The sequence below is a fragment of the Poromitra crassiceps genome (genome assembly GCF_964638095.1).
Source record: "Poromitra crassiceps genome assembly, chromosome: 1".
Lineage (NCBI taxonomy): Eukaryota > Metazoa > Chordata > Actinopteri > Beryciformes > Melamphaidae > Poromitra > Poromitra crassiceps.
The window spans coordinates 90974949-90996628 of NC_139623.1; the positions used below are offsets into that span (position 1 = coordinate 90974949).

At 44.0% G+C, this 21680-nt stretch overlaps 1 protein-coding gene across 1 annotated transcript in view; it reads left to right on the forward strand.

The window, feature by feature from the left end:
- Positions 1–21680, forward strand: part of trak1a (trafficking protein, kinesin binding 1a) — a gene marked incomplete at its 3' end in the record, with an annotated part of 120083 nt that overhangs the window by 19695 nt on the left and 78708 nt on the right. The window contains 1 exon segment of the mRNA XM_083662183.1: positions 10502–10699.

Consider the following 21680-nt stretch of genomic DNA (forward strand, 5'->3'; position numbering starts at 1 on the left):
TTTTGTTGTGTTTTGATGTTCTTTGTGGGGGATATGGGATATGATAGTCCATGTATTGTATGTCGTGTAAATACCTCATGTTATTTCTTAAAGATTAAAAAAAAAAAAAAAAAAAAAAAAAAATTAATTAAAAATAAATTAAAAACGACTAGTCGACTAGTCGACTACCTTTAGGGACGACTAGTCGACTAGTAAAATTCACTAGTCGTGAATGCCCTACTAGGAGTAGACATAATGTAGGTGTATACTTTTTTGTTTGTTGCTTTTTATCTCCGCCAGGAGATTGTGTTTTTGTCGGTGTCTGTGCGTCTGTGCGTGTGTTCTGTGTGTTTTGTGTGTTCTGTGTGTTCTCTGTCTGGCTGGCTTCGTTGCTCACGGTTAAGTCAGAAAGAATACAACCGAAACTTCCCGTTACAAATTTCACAATTAAAGTATAAATTTCACAATTAAAGTATACCATCCGAAATACCCCAAATACAATAAAGAACACATTACCCCAAATACAATAAAGAACACATTTACATATACACCTGTTTCAAATTAACTTGTTGTGGGATTGTTTGTTGGTCATGATTAACGGTCCGCATCAACAGGGCTGAATCATTGACAGTGGTGGTGTAGTTAGGGATTGTTTGTTGGTGGTCATGATTAACGGTCCGCATCAACAGGGCTGAATCATTGACAGTGGTGGTGTAGTCAGGAATGTCATACCGAATCGACCTGGATAGCTAGGCTTAGATAGTGAGGTAATATGCAGTTGTGCGGTGGTAGCATGGAGGGGGGTGTTTCCAGGACGCTGGATTACACCGTTAAGCCTTCTTGAGGTGTCGTGGGCCTAACTTAACGAAACGTCGGTGAAGGAAGGTGCCCACTTGAAAACCCCAATGACATGCTTCATACTGCTGTTGGCTAGGGTAGGTAACTGGTGATTTGTGTCTTGTTTATTAGTTTGTTAGCCTGTTAGCTTGTTTTATTCTGGATTGGGCTTCTAAATGTGTTTTTCCTTGGATTTTGGCACAAGGGATAGTAACATCTTGTCCTGTGTATTAATTAATACTAAAGCTAGCTTAGGCTAGTGACTGTTGTGAATAGTGCAGCTGACAACTAGGGAAAGACCTAGTGACAGCATGGAAAGACAGCTGACAGGAGGGATTAGACCCCACCGGGGCTGCAATGGGTTAGCTGCTCATTGTGGCAGTAGCCAAGGCCAATAGGCCATTGGTTACACCCAAACTTGCTACGAAACAGAATTATGAAAAAACACCCCTAGAGTCTGCGAGAGCGGGGGCGGAAGATGACTCACCTATGGTTGACACGGTTATTGACTCTGGAACGGACTTGACTATGAGTAGGGAAAACATGTCAGTGGAAGCCACTAGTTCAGATGTAGATGGAAAGAAGCGTCAGGTTTGCTTGTGTGGCTGGCAGAAGGTAACAACTTTGAGGGGCCTTAGAATCCATCAAGGCAGGAAGAGGTGCTTGGTAGAGGGAACACAGGGACCCCGCATTGATAATTATTTCTTAAGAAGTTTATCAAGTCAGTCGGGTGAAGTCCAGCGACAGGAAGTAACCCACAGCTCGCAGGACATCAGCACCCCTGATGTTGAGGCAGGTCCTAGCACCGAGGAAAGCAGAGAGGCCAGCCAGCCAAAAAGGGAGAAGATTAGCGGTCAGAAGCCTAGAGTTAAGTGGCCAGGTGCAGCGGAAAGTAGGAAGTGGGAAGATATCAATAGTGATTTGGTTAGGATGTTAGAGAAACTTAAAGGAACTGCTGAGAGTAAGTTGGAGAAAATGGGAGATTGTATTTATGATTATGGTAAGGAAAGGTTTGGCGTCTTTGAGAAAAGGAAGAAACTAGAGGGTGAGGTAGTTAAATCTAGGCGCCAACAAGAGATAGATAGACTTATCCAGGAGAGAAGACAGCTTAAGAGGCAGTGGAGGAAAGCTACAGAGGTTGAGAAGGAAGGCATTGATTGCTTGCAGTCAGATGTGAGGGATCGGTTGGCAGTTTTAAGAAGAGCAGAGAGCATTAGGAAAAATAGGAAAAAGAAAGAGCGAGCTAGAATAGCATTCTATAAGGATCCATTTAGATTTGTGAAGTCACTGTTTAGTAAGGAAAAGAATGGTAGCCTTATGGTACCTAAGCAGAAGCTTGAGGAATATTTGGAGGAGGTTCACAAAGATAGGGAAAGGTTTAGAGAGATGACAGTCCCAGCTGATATTCCACCTATTGGTGAAATAGAGAGCCAGTGTGATGATAGCCCACCAAGGTGGAAAGAAGTTCAAGAAGTAGTGAGACGTGCAAGGGCCTCTTCAGCCCCGGGTCCTAATGGAGTCCCCTACCGGCTGTATAAGAGTGCTCCAGATGTGTTGCAGTTTCTATGGAAGCTGATGAAGGTAGTCTGGAAGAAGCAGGTTATTCCTAAGGCATGGCGTAGAGCAGGGGGAATCTTCATTCCTAAAGAAAGGGACTCGTTAGAGATAAGTCAGTTTAGACCTATCAGTCTACTTAATGTTGAAGGGAAGGTTTTCTTTAGTGTTGTGGCACAGAGGCTGTCTAGTTATCTAGAAAAGAATAGGCTAATAGATACTTCGGTGCAAAAGGCTGGAATTCCCGGCTTCTCCGGGTGCTTAGAGCACACCAGCATGATCTGGCACCAAATCCAGTCAGCTAGGCGTGAGAAGAGAGACCTGCATGTAGTATTCTTGGACCTGGCTAATGCTTTCGGGTCAGTGCCGCATAGTCTGTTATGGGAGGCCTTTGATTTCTTTAGAGTGCCAGGTAGTATAAAGAGCTTAGTTAAAGCCTACTTCTTAGATATTCAACTCTGCTTTACCACAGCAGAGTACACTACAGCTTGGCAGCAGCTGGAGATAGGCATTATGGCAGGGTGTACAATTTCCCCATTAGCTTTTACCATGGCAATGGAGATCATTATTAGGGCTTCAAAATGGGTAGTGGGTGGAGAAAGGCTGCAGGGAGGGCTGCGGCTCCCTCCAATTAGGGCATACATGGATGACATGACGACTATGACGTCAACCGCTCCATGTACTAGCAGATTGTTGGATAAGTTAAATAGTAATCTGCAGTGGGCTAGAATGAAAGTGAAGCCAAGTAAGTCCAGGAGTATTTCAATCATTAAAGGGAGGGTAGTAGGTAAGAAGTTTGTTATAAATGATGAGGTGGTGCCTACAGTGTTAGAGAAACCAGTCAAGAGTTTGGGAAGATGGTATGATGCAAGTCTCAGTGATAAGGGACAGTTTGAGGAGGTGAGGCAGGAAATGATTCAAGGTATTTCAAGTATAGACAAGTCAGGGCTCCCAGGAAAGTTAAAGTTGTGGTGTTTGCAGTTTGGATTGTTGCCTCGGTTGATGTGGCCACTGACAGTGTATGAGGTTCCCCTTTCAAAGGTAGAAAAGCTAGAAAGGATGATTAACTCATTCATTAGAAAATGGCTCGGAGTCCCACGCTGCCTAAGCAGTGTAGCCTTATATGGGAAAGGCATATTGGAATTGCCATTATCTAGCCTGACAGAGGAGTTCAAGTGTGCTAAGGTTAGACTGGAAATGACTCTGACTCAGTCAAAGGATCCAGTGGTTAGGAGTGTAGCGCCCACAGTTAAAACAGGGAGGAAGTGGAACCCAAAGGAGGCAGTACAGCAAGCACAGTCAGCTCTTAGACACAGGGATATCATAGGTCAGGTGCAGCATGGGCGTGGAGGCTTAGGGTTGTGCATAGGGAAACCTGTGTGGAACAAGGCATCAGTAATAGAAAAGAGGAAGATGGTAGTTGAAGAAGTACATAGGCAAGAGGAGGCAGTAAGATGTACTAAGGCAGTGTCGCAGGCAAAGCAAGGACAGTGGGTGAACTGGGAGAGTGTAGAGAAGAGAAAGTTGAAGTGGAGAGAGTTGTGGAGCATGGAGGCCAGCAGAATTAGATTTATTCTAGGGGCTACTTATGATGTGCTGCCATCTCCCCAGAACTTAAATCAGTGGTTGGGCGAGGATGGTGCCTGCCCGTTGTGTTCTAGTATATGTACATTGAGGCATATACTGTCAGGGTGTAAGGTCAGTCTCTCCCAGGGGCGATACACCTGGCGTCACAACCAGGTGTTGAAATGTTTGGCAGCTGCAGTTGAGGAAAAGCGGCTAGAAGTAAATTCTCTAGTTGCTAGCAAAGAGAATAGACAGATCAAATTTGTACGTGAGGGAGAAAAGATTAGACCAATTAAGGTCAGGCACAAGTTAGGGCAGCTAAGTGTAGGTGGAGCCTGGGAAATGAGGGTTGACTTGAATGAACAGCTAGTCATCCCAGCATATATAGTTAGCACCCGGCTACGTCCGGACTTGTTACTGTGGTCTGAGGTAGAGAAGAGAGTTTATTTTATCGAACTCACAGTCCCGTGGGAAGATCGAGTTGAGGAGGCTTATGAGCGCAAGAAAGCTAGGTATGCTGAAATGGCAGCAGAGGCAGAGCAGCGAGGTTGGAGGGCTCGAGTGCGGCCTGTAGAGGTGGGCTGCCGTGGTTTTGTGGCAAAGTCCGTTATTGCCTTACTAACTGAGTTGGGCATTCGGGGACGGAGCCTGAAACTTGCGGTTAGCAACATGTCTCAGGCAGCAGAACGAGCAAGTGAATGGCTGTGGATAAGGAGGAAACATGCTAGCTGGGGAGCTCGCTAAGGTCAGATTGATTGTTTGTTGTTGGTCATGATTAACGGTCCGCATCAACAGGGCTGAATCATTGACAGTGGTGGTGTAGTTAGGGATTGTTTGTTGTTGGTCATGATTAACGGTCCGCATCAACAGGGCTGAATCATTGACGGTGGTGGTGTAGTTAGGGATTGTTTGTTGGTCATGATTAACGGTCCGCATCAACAGGGCTGAATCATTGACAGTGGTGGTGTAGTTAGGGATTGTTTGTTGGTGGTCATGATTAACGGTCCGCATCAACAGGGCTGAATCATTGACAGTGGTGGTGTAGTCAGGAATGTCATACCGAATCGACCTGGATAGCTAGGCTTAGATAGTGAGGTAATATGCAGTTGTGCGGTGGTAGCATGGAGGGGGGTGTTTCCAGGACGCTGGATTACACCGTTAAGCCTTCTTGAGGTGTCGTGGGCCTAACTTAACGAAACGTCGGTGAAGGAAGGTGCCCACTTGAAAACCCCAATGACATGCTTCATACTGCTGTTGGCTAGGGTAGGTAACTGGTGATTTGTGTCTTGTTTATTAGTTTGTTAGCCTGTTAGCTTGTTTTATTCTGGATTGGGCTTCTAAATGTGTTTTTCCTTGGATTTTGGCACAAGGGATAGTAACATCTTGTCCTGTGTATTAATTAATAAATGTGGCTTCGAAAAGTCAATTTTAACCCTTAGTGAGTCATGCAGTAATACATTGGCGCTCATGGCGCTTTTATTTTGAAACTAAAAGTGTCTAGCTTCCTTATGGTTAGTATGGTCACGTCAGATTGCTGCTTATTTCTGTTGTTGTGGGTTGAAGACTTCTCCTTCGCCTCCATTACTATACGGACCATGGTACGTTTTTACAATTTTCACGCGCTATTTCATCACTAAATTCACTATTGTCACCATTTGAGGCGGGTAACCAGTGGTGTATATGAATGATTTGGCATCTTTACAAAAATGTTGGGGCTGTCTTAACCGGATAACTTGGTAGATGGCCCCGGCCCAGTCTGTTCAATGGTGCTCACATACCAGTGTTGTTCTCTTCGCCCCACAGTCACAATATGTGGTCAAATAATATTCAAACGACGGGGGTTACATTCATAATATTGTTGTTGGCATTGTATGTAATGTTACCAACCAACTGGCCTAGCTAACACAGGCCTACAATAAAAGCAGGCAATAATAATAACAATATTTGATTTACAATAGCATCTCAGTATGACAACAGTCACTAACACATTACATTCCGGCGATGTCTTGTCACACACATGCTCTGTGGGTCAGCTTGGGGGAAAACGCAGGCCTGGCGGAGATCTGCACTCCACCGAGTGCACTTTTCTAGTTTTGTCTGTTTTTTGTCTTGTGAGGGGATGGGGGTGAGGGGTGGGAGGAAGATGGCGGGAGCGGCTACATGTTCTTGTTTGCAAGGTGATCTATTGCACTGCCCATGTTGCAATCATTTGCTAACTGAAAAGAGTAAAAATATTGTCAAAAAACAAAAAACTAGTCTTGTTTCTTCAGCACTACATGGAATTGGACTGGAGGTGTCCTTCAGATAACATTACTGAAAATACGAATCCAGACGCATTATCTCTCAACACCAAAGTTGAGTGCCCCTTTACAATAAAGAGCCATGTGAATTTGAATTAAACTCAACAGTGTGTTGAACTCAAACCAAAACTGCTATCTACTTTGGGAAGGTCAGCTGTTTGAGGCCATTCAGTCAGATGGGCAGTTATCACCTTCAGCAGAGTTAGTAATAGGTAACTGGGACACAATCAATGTGGATAATGCAATGCAAAGTAAAGTACAACATCATAAAGGAAAATATTACAGGTTCAAATCCAAAATTGCCAGTCTGTATTGATTTCAAATGTGACCATTGTACTATGGCCCCCCGAAACAAGCATAATATAGCACAAGATAATAATAGCACAAACTGTGTGCACTGTGCACTGACACAAGGTCAGTAGAGACAGCAAAAGGTAGGTGTGTGTGTGTGTGTGTGTGTGTGTGTGTGTGTGTGTGTGTGTGTGTGTGTGTGTGTGTGTGTGTGCGTGCGTGCGTGCGTGTGTGTGTGTATGCTACTGTACTGTGCGTTCGTGGGTGTGTCCATGTCATGTGTGTGTGCCTATGTTTCCCTGTTTCAGCACAGTCAGTCATTCTGGATTAGGGAACTGAGAGGCAGCATTGTTGGAGATGGAGAGATAGGGAGGCACACACAGGGCGAGTGACAGACAGAAATGGAGAGAGAGAGAAACAGAGGGGATATACTGTATGTATAATCTTGGTGTGTGTGTGTGTGTGTACTAATTCTGTATGACCAACAACATCTTGGATCTGTAGGTCACTTGCAGCATTGCATACATAGTGATTCAAATCCTGCAAACTAGTGCTGATAACTTCAGTGTTTCCCACACAGTATAGATTTTGGTTACGAGTTTGAATTACAGGTAGCAAAAGTTGGTTGTAGAGTCCAGAGTTGGAGTTGGTTAGAATTGTTTAATATGCTATAACAGACAGGAAGAATTGTGCTTCTGTGGCTAAACCGGCTACACCCAGATGGCACTGCATTAGAGCAGTAAATGGATGCATTGTTCAGTAGAGCACTAAACAGCTGTGTGAACAGCGAGGTTGTTCAGTAGAGCACTAAACAGCTGTGTGAACAGCGAGGTTGTTTAGTAGAGCACTAAACAGCTGTGTGAACAGCGAGGTTGTTCAGTAGAGCACTAAACAGCTGTGTGAACAGTGAGGTTGTTCAGTAGAGCACTAAACAGCTGTGTGAACAGCGAGGTTGTTTAGTAGAGCACTAAACAGCTATGTGAACAGCGAGGTTGTTCAGTAGAGCACTAAACAGCTGTGTGAACAGCGAGGTTGTTTAGTAGAGCACTAAACAGCTGTGTGAACAGTGAGGTTGTTCAGTAGAGCACTAAACAGCTATGTGAACAGCGAGGTTGTTCAGTAGAGCACTAAACAGCTGTGAACAGTGAGGTTGTTCAGTAGAGCACTAAACAGCTGTGTGAACAGCGAGGTTGTTCAGTAGAGCACTAAACAGCTGTGTGAACAGCGAGGTTGTTTAGTAGAGCACTAAACAGCTGTGTGAACAGCGAGGTTGTTCAGTAGAGCACTAAACAGCTGTGTGAACAGCGAGGTTGTTCAGTAGAGCACTAAACAGCTGTGTGAACAGCGAGGTTGTTTAGTAGAGCACTAAACAGCTGTGTGAACAGCGAGGTTGTTCAGTAGAGCACTAAACAGCTGTGTGAACAGCGAGGTTGTTCAGTAGAGCACTAAACAGCTGTGTGAACAGCGAGGTTGTTTAGTAGAGCACTAAACAGCTGTGTGAACAGCGAGGTTGTTCAGTAGCGCACTAAACAGCTGTGTGAACAGCGAGGTTGTTCAGTAGAGCACTAAACAGCTGTGTGAACAGCGAGGTTGTTTAGTAGAGCACTAAACAGCTGTGTGAACAGCGAGGTTGTTCAGTAGAGCATTAAACAGCTGTGTGAACAGCGAGGTTGTTTAGTAGAGCACTAAACAGCTGTGTGAACAGCGAGGTTGTTCAGTAGAGCACTAAACAGCTGTGTGAACAGCGAGGTTGTTCAGTAGAGCACTAAACAGCTGTGTGAACAGTGAGGTTGTTCAGTAGAGCACTAAACAGCTGTGTGAACAGTGAGGTTGTTCAGTAAGCACTAAACAGCTGTGTGAACAGTGAGGTTGTTCAGTAGAGCACTAAACAGCTGTGTGAACAGTGAGGTTGTTCAGTAGAGCACTAAACAGCTGTGTGAACAGTGAGGTTGTTCAGTAGAGCACTAAACAGCTGTGTGAACAGTGAGGTTGTTCAGTAGAGCACTAAACAGCTGTGTGAACAGTGAGGTTGTTCAGTAGAGCACTAAACAGCTGTGTGAACAGTGAGGTTGTTCAGTAGAGCACTAAACAGCTGTGTGAACAGCGAGGTTGTTCAGTAGAGCACTAAACAGCTGTGTGAACAGCGAGGTTGTTCAGTAGAGCACTAAACAGCTGTGTGAACAGTGAGGTTGTTCAGTAGAGCACTAAACAGCTGTGTGAACAGCGAGGTTGTTCAGTAGAGCACTAAACAGCTGTGTGAACAGCGAGGTTGTTCAGTAGAGCACTAAACAGCTGTGTGAACAGCGAGGTTGTTCAGTAGAGCACTAAACAGCTGTGAACAATGAGCAGCTGAAAGCTTGATTTTCCACAGCAAAACATAAATCTTGGCTCCCTGGTCGACTCAGTGGGCTTCAGTGGAATGCTGTTGTTGACTTTGTGAAGGAGCAGCTGTGAGTTTGTCGACCGCTTTGGCTGTAATATTGTCTTGGCGATGTCTGTCTTGTCAATGACAACACTTGTGATGTACAGATCATTCCATGAATACTGTATATTGTTAACTGCCATCTCTTACTCTGCACAGTCTTACTGCGATGCACAATTAACACATTCACTGCCAGCCTTTTTTTTTTTACTGTAGGTAGGTTCTGCCAGAGGGTTTTTTTGAGGATTCTGGCTCATTTTACAAGAGCCGAGGATTATTTTCTGCTTGGACTTTGTGAACACAAACTTCACAAAAGTACTAATAGAATGTGTGCTTTCTCTGTCTAAAAGAGTTAGTTTGTAGAGTTAGTAGTTATGTAGATATTAGCCGTTGAGTACAGCATGGTTTCAGCGTCTGAGAGTGAAAGCTGAGATAATCGCAGTTTTGTGAAATTCAATCAAACAGGCAGAACAGTCACTTTAACCATTTATTTTTGGCATCAGTGAGAGATCAGACATCTAAACAATATAGTTCTGAACGCCCTCTCCTTCAAACTCCTCCCTCCGTGGGCGTGTCTGGTGGCTTTCAGCAGCTTTTGTCACAAGCGAGTGTTCTGCTGCTGCTGCTGCTGCTGCGAGTTTGAGCAGCCTCCCTCCCTGGCAGCGAGTGTGGATAGGGCTCACTTGTTTCTTGGGTTTGAGAGCTTTGATGAAGCTTTGTGCGATTCTAGGCTTTATGCTGCGTGTTTCAAAGTGTGTTTTCCACCCAGTCTATTTTTGGAATCCCCCACCGCCAGCTCCCAGCGCGATAATGCGCGAAAGTGAAAGCGTTTTCGCCAATCCATTTTACAGTAGAGAATGGTTTCCTCGCGCGTTACCCTACAGTTTTGGCTCTGCTTTTCCTAGTGTGGAGAGCACTGTCGCCACTTAGTGGGTCCGTGGAATGGGTTGTACACGTTCGCTGACTCCAATATTTTTATAGGAGACGTGGGGAGCGTTGATCCACGTCCCACCGTCAAAAAAAAAAAAAAAAAATTTAAGCCGAGATAACTCGTCATTGGCAGTGAACCGTTGGATTCTGTAAGCCGAGATAACTCGTCAATGGCAGTGAACGTGTTAAGAGGAAAAAAAGGGGGGGAAATGTGAGTAGAACCGTCACATTGGGCTGCCCCACTCCAACTAAGCATTTGCTTTCATTTTACTGGGGATGCAAAATGGCATACATTAATTTACAGTAATCTTCAGTTGGTTTCCATTTGAATGCTGATGAAGAGCTGGGAGAAGAGATGGTAGTTCTTCACTGTGCCACCAGAGGACATCCTGCACCTTCACATATTTTGCTTGGAGGCACCAAACGTGTTGGGATGCTTTTCAATGGGAGAGAAATGTTCCAAGTGAAATTATTACAAATCCCCATAACTGACATTATATCACCATTCTGTCATTATTGCCTCTAAATGATACGATGTATCACAACTTTAAGGAGAAAATGTCGCCAAAGAAAAGTAACCAATACATAATGTCTATTTCTCTCTTGCCTTCTCTGTGTGTAGATGTGTGTAACAGTACTGACTTGCCGGAGCTTGAGATTATCAGCTTATTGGAGGAACAGCTGCCAGTCTACCGGCTGAGGGCGGACACCATCTTCGGCTACGACCAAGATGATTGGCTGCACACGCCGCTCGTCTCCCCTGACTCCCCCGCCCTCGACCTCACTACCGAACAGATAGAGGAGACCCTCAAATACTTCTGTAAGTCCATCAAATACTGACAAGTCTCATATTACACAGCTTTCCATTACTGCTCAGTTCAGAAGCGGTCCTGTCCCTGGAACTGTTGGAGCTCTGATACTGCGATGACACCAAACACTAGTGACCGAACAATAGATTTAACCTTCAGGACACTGTGACTGGAGTGTGACAATGAGGATTTAAGATTGATAGATTTATACGGACCTTGAACAGGGAGGAGAGTGAGACAGAGAGCGAGCTTTCTGGTGGCTGTATGCCCATCAGGGTGTTGAAGTGTAATGGTAAAATGTCTAAATGCTTTGTTGATCCATCAATACTGCAATCAATCAATCATTTTGCTCTCACAAAAGTGACAGCTGGCCAGGGTTGCCACAACAAACATACCTGATGGCTCTCTCTCTCGCGCCCTCACGTGATATGACGATGATGTTGTGGTGATGTTTTGATTTTAAGTATGCACGTGTCTACTAGGGCATTCACGACTAGTGAATTTAACTAGTCGACTAGTCGTCCCTAAAGGTAGTCGACTAGTCGTTTTTTTTTTTTATCTTTAAGAAAGAACATGAGGTATTTACACGACTTACATGGACTATCATATCCCATATCCCATATCCCCCACAAAGAACATCAAAACACAACAAAACAAAACAAGAAAACTGCATAAGATACACAATAATCCAAGAACAAACAAGACTATTGGACAAACAACCAAACAAAAACAATGCATTCAGCTCCTATCCTGATAAGCCTAATGACACTGGGGTAAAAAGTTCTTAAAGTCAAACTCTGTATGTGGTTGCCATATTTTGGGGATGTCTAAGAATCTGCCTTTGCTCTTGTAGTAAATGTTATCCAACGTATGGTAGCTTGAGAGTTCACCAGTGAACTACAGCTGGGGGATTGGATGCTTTCCAATTTAAAGCTATGCATTTCCTAGCTGCCAACAGGGCAAGATCTATGCATTTACTTTGAATGCATTGTTTTTGTTTGGTTGTTTGTCCAATAGTCTTGTTTGTTCTTGGATTATTGTGTATCTTATGCAGTTTTCTTGTTTTGTTTTGTTGTGTTTTGATGTTCTTTGTGGGGGATATGGGATATGATAGTCCATGTATGTCGTGTAAATACCTCATGTTCTTTCTTAAAGATAAAAAAAAAACGACTAGTCGATTACTAAGCACAGTGTCGACTAGTGGTTTTACTAGTCGACTAGTCTGTGAATGCCCTAGTGTCTACACACACGCACATGCACCTACACACATACACATACACATAAAACACACAACAAAACACACACACACACACACACACACACACACACACACACACACACACACACACACACCCAGCAGACTAATGGACTGCAAAGTGGATGTTTTACCATCAATAATTCAGTTCTTGGTTCCCGTTGAGGCCTGCTTGTACAGTGAGTCAGGGTAAAATGGTTCCTAAAATAGTTTTAATAGCCTACTTATAATATAAATAAATAGTTTCTACTAAGAAGCATAACTTGCCAACACAGTCACGTCAGGAGTGCTATGAGGAAATTGCAAGCAACCTTTTGAGACCATCTGGATGGGATATTTTGCTAATAATCAACACTAATATTCCTATTATTATCCACTGTTATCTAAACAAGGCTAGGGTAATTTAATTAAAAGATGAACTCCAGATAGCCTACATGGATGTAGTGCGCGTGTATATAGCCTACTGTAGTAGGCTGTACTGCCCTGCCTCGCTGTACTGCCCTCCCACTGACTCGCAGGCAGCTCCGAGCCTCCTCCACTCTGCTGTGCTTGTAAATAGGGGGTATGAATAGCCCCACAACACGGCAGAAGATATTTACACCCGGTACAAATAGACCCTGAAACATAAAACACACAGTGGTGTCTTTCATGCAGGCTAGCAAGCGAAACTGCTGTCTGTCTGACCCACTGAGTGTGACCACTAGGGATGTTCATTTTGAAAATTTTCCAAAATCGATAATCGGTGAAAATTAACGATCAATTATCGATTATCGATCATATTAACACATTGAGTGCCAAGGACGTCTGTGCACGTCCTAAAAAAAAGTAACGAGGAGTGCCAAGGACGTCTGTCGACGTCCTAAAATCATAATTCATATTATTCCATAATTCTGCTGTTTAAGGTCGTACCTAGCCAGTGAGCATGAATCCCTTCAAGGGATCACACGGCGCCACCTTAAACATCGTCACGGAAGCTGCGCCACCCACCTCAGATCCTTTACTTTGTACAGGAGACAGCAGGGAAAGACGTGATCAAAGAGGAAACCGATGTATGCTTCAGCCAGAGCCGTATATATTGCTCTGTCTGCAGCGGAGAGTGGGCTCGGCTGCATCCGCGCTCACAACTGAGCTCTTATGCTTCTATCTATCTCCACACGATTTCCTGCCAGAAAGCCAGCATCCGAAGCCGAACGGCCAAGCCTTTTCGTTCAGTCGCGTTTGCCAGCGCGCATCATTTCCTTGATGCGCGCTGGGATCCGTCCGGGGCAAAAACGGAGTCGAGAAAACAAACTCTGTGCGTGTGGGAGGAGCCCGCAGCTCAGAGGTGGAGAGGGGAGGGGGGGGGGGGGGGGGGGGGCACGCAGGCTGCACAGACACCACACCACGCCACCACATCAGAAAACACCAGCCAGAGTCAGTGAATGTGCTCGAAATTAGAGTGCAAAAGGTATTCATAAAAGTGACTATATCTTGGAAAGTAAAAAAAAACGACAGAAAACCCTTGAAAGTGCACTTTTTTCAGAGGCTGTCATTTCATAATGGAACTGTCTAGAAACAAAATTTCTTCTTTGGAAGAAGCAGGAGTGTTCAATGTTTCATTAAAGTCCAGCCCCGTCAATATAGCCATAATAGAAAAAATTCTATAGCTGTTTTCAACTGAATGGAAGTGAATCTGGCACAGGCTGCAGACAATTTTACTGAAGCGCTGTGGCACTCAATGTGTTAATACTTAGAAAATTTTTAATATATATATATATTTTTTTTTTTTTTTTTACAAAATGAATGCCTATGGCAGAAAATACGAAAGACAACGTGTTCTCCTCAATGAACTCTTTATTTCAATGTGTCTCCTCTCCAACACTGCTGTCCCCGGCGCATGCCGGTGTGAATTTCCCATGTTTAAAACAGTTTTGTTGGCACAAAGGCCCGTGCCCAGCCAGAAAACTAGAGACTATATGAAGCTCCACCTCACGTTAGTCGGCTGTGCAATGGAGTGGGGCGAGGAGGAACGAATTCCACCCAAACCTAGTCCAATTTTTTTTTTTTTTTTTTTTTTTTTTTAATAATTAAAAAATCGATCCAAATGCCACAGGATCGATTCCAATCCTTAACGATCAATTATCGATTTTCGATAATTGATGAACATCCCTAGTGACCACAGACTGTAGAAAGAGATGCAGGATAGCCAAGTGAATGTGCTTCAAACACAAGGAGCAGACAGAAAGTAAACGCTGGAAGAAGAACGCTGGTCCGCCCGCAATATGCAATTAAGCAGATTGAAAACAACGTTAGCTCAGCAGCTGTGGGACGCCAGCGCTGCCTTGGCGCACAAGTGCACAACTTTCTCTAACGCTCCCAACTTTCTCTATACACGCTCTGTGGTCACTTTCTCTATACACGCTCTGTGGTCACTTTCTCTATACACGCTCTGTGGTCATTGGAAACAACTGTAGGCAGGACGAACCCCCCCCCCGCGGCAAGAACTTGAAAGCGGAGTACAGCGCCGTACAGCGGTGACCAGTGGGACGACCAGACCAGATTCGCAAGCAGGTTGTCCCCAGGTCTGTCGCCAGGTCTGGCACGCAAATTGTATGGATGAGTGGAGATGACAGCCCGGTGGCGCATGCGCACACACCGGCCAAAAATGTCCAAGCGTGCACCACAGGACTGGCCAGAGATGATGGTATTTAATATGCCTGTACTCCTTTCTAAACTGTAGGAATGCTTGTCCTTTCCAACATCTTAACCTACAGTTGCCATTTCAATCCTGATTGGATAAATTGAGTGTTTTGAATTCACAGTGCAATGTGCATAATGTTGCATCCCCCGAGAATGTATCGGCATATCAAGTTTTTATTTTTTTATTTTTTTATTTTTATCTAACCTGCTGCATCAGAGGAGGAGGAGTCAGAGGGGATGATGACACCAAGTCAGTTGACAAATAGGGAAACAGCCTTTCTGCCATACTCCGTGTTGTTGTGATAACATCATACCCACATGGCTCACTAGACAGAGTAGACAGGTTTTCTGATTGGCAGATATAATCCAGTCGTATATACTCCACAGTCATTCTGTGCTCTATGTAGCTGACTGCTATTCAGACAAGACACAGACAAAAATATATATAAAAAGAAAAAATATTTTCTTTAAACCCGCATTTTTTTACGTTTTGGTCCCAGTGAAATGTTATGCTATAATATATCTGTACCGTTTGGTTTGAACCAGTAAAACTATTTTTATAAGCATTTTACGAAATGTGTATGGGAAAATAAATAATAAATATAGCCACAAGCGGCAATGGCAGGGGTTCAAGCCTTGCGCAAATTGAACACCTAATAGTCCTTGAGGCAAATTTGTAGAGCACATTCAGGTGAACATGTGGAAAAAAGTTGCTTGAAAATTGGAGAACCAGCCTGGGAGTTACAAACGGGTGTGAAGTTACAGCATATTTTGTGTTAGGCCACGCCCACTTTGTACGTCTGCGGCGCCCCCTTTTGGTCAAATCGCGAAATAGCATGTCAGAAATGCCATTCCAGATGAGGCTTAGAAGATTGCAACCGATTATGCAAATGGACTTGATTTACAGCGATTACATGCTTACACCATAGACCCCGCCCACTTTCACCAATTATGACAAAACTTCTGATTTTGTTTCGCGATCATTGGACAAACAGGTGCAGTTACGGCCTTTTTTGTGTTAGGCCACGCACATTTATGGCATTTATGGCGCCCCCTTTTGGTCGAATTGCACAGAATTTGACACACATAGTCTCTGATGATCTCCGAAACATCTCCAGCAAGTTTCGTGAAGATTCCTTAATCGGTCATGAAGTTATGACAATTTAGCTGAGAGGCCACCCCCACTCACAAATTTAACGATTAATATCTCCGAAACGAAAGTAGATTTCAAAAGTTTCAAAAAGCCAATTTGTAGAGCTTGCTCCATAGATGCTTCCTGGCGATTTTGGTGGAAATCGGTCAAACGGTCTAGGAGGAGATCTCGAAAATGTGTTTTCCAAACTTTTCAAAATATCTCAAAAAGTTTCCTTGAGGGTCCTTATGGCAACTTAGTAGAGTAGGTTCACCTGAACATGTGGAAAAAGAAAGTTTGAAAATCGGACAAACGGCGTGGAAGTTATGGCCTTTAACGTAAAACCTCTAATTATAACGCCACCTTCAGGCCAATTCGAAAAAGATTTCTTGAGCAGAAACCAGCCACCAATATCTGTCAGTGTGGGAAATTTCAGGTCTCTAGCATTTACCAACTCACGGGAATTTGCGTCGAGGCAGATGGAAAACGACAACAATAATAAACCGGCACAAAAACAATAGGGTTTCAGCCCCTTCGGGGCTTGAACCCCTAATAATATAATAATAATACACTTTATTTATATAGCACTTTTCAAAACATAGTTACAAAGTGCTGTACAATAAAAACAGGGCCCAAGTGGGCACAGAGAACATGAGTAAAACAATATCCAAGATGCAAAATATAAGACGCAGCATAAGAGATCAAACATGTAATAAAAACTTAAAAGAAGGATTAAAACCCAGCATAAAGGGGGGGACTCAGATCAAATTAGTAAATGCTTTCCTGTAAAAATAGGTTTTAAGTTGAGACTTAAAAGAAGGCACTGACTCAGACAGCCTTATTTCCATAGGGAGGTCATTCCAGAGTCGAGGGGCCCTGATGGCAAAGGCTCTGTCCCCTTTAGTTTTCAGCCTGGACTCAGGGAGGGCCAGGAGACCACTGCCTGAGGATCTAATATTGCGGGGAGGAATATACGGTGTTAAAAGGTCTTGAATATATTCTGGGGCCAGGCCATTGAGAGCCTTAAAGGAGAATTTCGTTTTTTTACACCACGGTCCTCATTTCCAGCTTAAAATATTATGTTTTACTCACCGAAATAGTTTGGCTTCATTCGGATGCCCACGGAAGATTTTAGCTCCGAGTAGTCTCCTCAAACAGGCTATAACGAGAGCCTGCGGCGAGTGCGGGGCATGCTGCACACGCTCTCTAAATGACACTTTTTCTGTCAGATCACGGTTCATTATGGTTGTAAATATAATTATTTAGCTAATAGCTAGAAGCTAAGCTAACATCAACACAGCAGTCGGTGTTGATCTGCCCCGGATGGGGTTACAGTGCGTATCTAACCCCCTTCTGTGGTTCCTCTGAAGAAGTGTGGTTTCACAGGGGGAAGATGGGCACTGTAACCCCATCCGGGGCAGATCAACGTTGACTGTTGTGTTGATGTTAGCTTAGCTTCTAGCTATTAGCTAAATAATTATATTTACAACCATAATGAACCGTGATCTGACAGAAAAAGTGTCATTTAGAGAGCGTGTGCAGCATGCCCCGCACTCGCCGCAGGCTCTCGTTATAGCCTGTTTGAGGAGACTACTCGGAGCTAAAATCTTCCGTGGCCATCCGAATGAAGCCAAACTATTTCGGTGAGTAAAACATAATATTTTAAGCTGGAAATGAGGACCGTGGTGTAAAAAACCGAAATTCTCCTTTAAAAGTGAACAGTAACATCTTAAAATAAATTCTAAAACAGACAGGGAGCCAGTGTAGGGAAGCCAAAACAGGAGTGATGTGGTCATACTTCTTTGTTCTGGTTAAAAGTCTGGCAGCTGAGTTTTGTACGGTCTGTCAGCGTTTTAGAGATTTGTGGTTGAGGCTGGAGAAGAGGGCTATTGCAATAATCGAGGCGTGAGGAAATAAAAGCATGAATAATGATCTCGGTATCACTAGAGTTTAAAATAGGATCTTCGCGATGTTTCTGAGCTGGTAAAAACACGATTGAAATGGTGGATGAAAATCTCTGGTACAGTGCTGAAGCAGGAAGTAGGCGGTCACTTTGCCTCTATCCTGCCAACTGCCTATACAGTACATGCCGCTCAGCCTGGCTGGAGGCTGAGCCTGTTACTATAGCAACCACACAGAGGACAAAGTAGAGGAGAGGAGGGGTGATGATGCGGAGGGTGGGAGCAAGCTGGTGATACCGCTCCCTCTGATTGGCTGTGTGTGTCCTCTAACCCCGCCCACCCCTCTGAGTCATCATTATCATCATTTCTGCTGCAAAACCCGTGACTGCTGCTGCACTCTCTCTCTCTCTCTCTCTCTCTCTCTCTCTGTATTTGGAGTCATTGTTCGAGATGCAGTGGTCCATGTGTAGAGCTCTGGCTGTCACTGAGCATCATGTAACCAAAGAGACGACAAGTGTTCATGTGACCTCAGACAGACAGAACTCAGCCTGAGGACAGACAGACTGGCGGGAGCATGGGAAGGTAAATTGACAGGAGGACAGACAAATCTATAAATAGATGGAAACATGTATGTAGGAGGACAGGATCTGGCATGCTTGCTGAAGCCTTGTACACCCAAGGACTAATGGGAAAATGAAAAGATGGACAGAAAGGAAAACGGACTGCACAGATTGAGGGACGCTGGCACATTTCAACTGGCAAGTTCGCTGAAGCGGAGAAGCATCCAAGGATGGGCAAAAGGCATGTGAAGATGTGTTTGGCTGACAGCTGATCATGGTGGAAGAAACAATGGTGCGAGAAGAGACACCGCAAGTGTAGCAGGCAGTGACACACTGACAGTTTGCTGCTAAGTGTGGGACAGAAAGGACATATATTATGTTGAGACTGGACACGCTCTCACCAACCATTTCTTTAGGTCAAAACCTTGGGCCAGCTGGTAACTGCTAAGCATGATGGGATATTTGATGTGCCAGAGATGTTACAGCTAAGCATGCTGGGACATTGGAAACAACAGAGCTGTCTATCAGAGCAGTGAGGATGAACAGGCGGGGCCTGACGAGAGGCCAGAGGTTTGTCAAGGACGACTACTACGAGTTGGACTGGTACTATGAAGAGTGTACCGATGGTAAGACAAAAAGCTCACAACAGACCGCTACAGTTGGTGCACTTAGTTACATCTCATTGTGACAGAGTCCACTCAAATCAGATTAGACTACTAACTGGACTGATGATATGCGAATTTACAAATGGTAATAGATGGAAGTGCCTTGATTGTAGTGCATTACTTGCGGTTTGATAGTTGAACTAAAACTACAGTCAGCCAGAGCCTTTTCAAGGCAAAACACTACTGCTGTACTGGTAAATACATATATGGTTAACAACTGCTGCAGTGAATGGGAAAATGCACTGACAGTAGGAAAACAAGGGCTGTCTAGAAGCTAAACTAATATAATGAGATAACTTTTCTGCTGCACAGTGCCTCTGATCTTGACTTATTAGTAACGCAGCTCCGATAAGAGACTGACATACAGTAGAATAGATGGTGCGATGAGACACTCTGGCCTGTATGTTGCACAGAGAAAACGTGTGTGTGTTGGAGATTGAGGTAACGGATGAACAGTAAGTAACTAGGAAACCTCTTCATTCCCCATCAAATAAATGCCTAAGTTACCCAGCACCATGGTCGTTTTTTCTGCCATGTGCATTTCCAAGAATACCCAGAGGTGGTGACCTAGTGGACTGGTGATCACAGCACAGCAGAACATCTAGGCAGACATTACTGAGAGGGCAGAGCAGTGCTCAGGTTATATCTACAGCAGGTAGAATCTACCTGCTGAGTCAGTGTGGCTGCTGGAGAGGGCCAAGGAGCAGCTTTTGTGATGAGTTGTAGGTAGAAGGTGAATGGGTTCATCATCACGCTCTCTCTAAGGGAGCTTACTTGGTGCAGGGTCTCTGGAGAAGGCAGAGGAGGAATGAGTTGTTAGATAATGGTGCTGATGCTGCCTGGCTGCTCACAAACAGCTGCTAAATGGAGAAAGGGACACACCTTGGACTGACCTGGAGGGATTTAAAGGAGACACAGCAGGCAAAAAACAGCTTATTGTTAGTGGAATGAGGTGATGTAGCCATCTGGTGGATTGTCTGAGTGACGTAGTATATCTGAGTAAAAATACATTTAAAGACGCCCTAAAGTCATGTTTCACGATGTGTATAAAATACTCTACTTTGAATAATAATTTGTGTCTGATGGTTTTCCCCACAAAAAAGGTTAAATTATCTTGTTAAAATCCTTAAAATGACTTCCCCCTCCTCCTCCCTCATTTAAAAATCCAAAGCAACCAATCATGGTTATCTAGAACGGCAATCCTCAAAGTCCGGACTCCGGTCCGCATCCGGACCGAGACACCGTCCTATCCGGACCGAGCCCTATAACCTACAAATCATTGATAACTTACATTTTCACGGAGCGTTTCTATTTTAACCGGCACATGCTTTTATAGTATTTATGGTACTACTGGTTTATCTGCCAGGAAGCTCACAGACCAATGCATGCGCTGTAAATCATCACACGTGATGCTACTCGGCCAATCAAATAAGCGAATCATTTCTCTCTGTTGCTTCGAGTGGTGCTGCGAGAGTGTGACACACGGACGGAGGGGAGGCAACGCGAGGCGAGAGATGGTAATTTCACATGGTGTGCTCAAAAGAAACCACTCTTACATGTCCATTCATTGTTCTTATGGGCAGATCAAAACCAGTATGTCTCGTGTGAAGTGAGGTGCGATCCTGACCGGTCTATGGAAGCGCCACACATGAGCAAACACACATACACACACCAGGGCACACTCACTGCCCAACGCAACAGCATGCGAGGTTGATCGACCGACAGACAGACAGACAGACAGACAGACAGACAGACAGATAGACAGACAGACAGACAGACAGACAGACAGACAGACAGATAGATAGATAGATAGATAGGGAGCTCACTTCTCTCAAGAGAAAAGTTTGTTTGTTGGCTGAGAGTGTTAAATATGAAATGGAGTGAAGAAAAGGGGAAACTTATTTCTCTTAAATTAAAGCACTTCCTTTTAAGATGCACATTTTTCCAAAGCACTCTGTTGTATGTTATATTTAAATGCATTATTTTACTTGAAATGAGAAAAGATCATTTATTTATTATAGTAGGCTAGTTATGTATAATTAATCCAGTTAAATATGAAAACTGTAAATAAGCATTGTTGATGTTTATTTTGATTTAACAGTCAGTTGTTGACTACATACAGACATTGTACCATTAGGCTACTTCAATCATTGAGTTCAATGGCACTGAATCATAGCACAAGCTACGTTACAATGTTCCGGATCTTTGCTTGAGGAGATTTTCTCTAACTGGACCTCTTTGAATTTTAATTGAGTGCCCCTGATCTAGAACATACCTAGCCAATCACAGCATACAACACAGGCTTTCAACACATTCTCACTAGTGATAAAGTGACGACAAGGGTTCCTGACCGATATGCAGTATATGACGAGTTGGGAGTGAGAGTGTGTTGGGGCTTTTACTGCTGAATACTGGACAGGGATTGGCTCCAAGATTTGTGATGTGACGAATCTTGCTAGTTTAAAATGCCCTTTTCAGTGAGCTCTGAGAAACTTTCCACTTTCAGCAGATGATTGTGGAAACAGCCTTCTAGTGTCAAACTCAGCACAGACATCATTTTCCACAGTGAAGCTCAGACATCCAACTGAAGGAACAAGAAGACAAACTGATGTTTGACTTCAGGGGTCTTTAAGTTACTTAAGTTGGCCAAGGAAAAGTGAAAGCAGTGAAATAATCTCCGTATCCATCCGGGAAAAGAAAAAAGAAAAAGAAAACTTTGTTGAGTGTCTTGACACACACACACACACAGACACACACAGACACACACGGCCTAGACATGTGGAGGATTGATGGGACATGG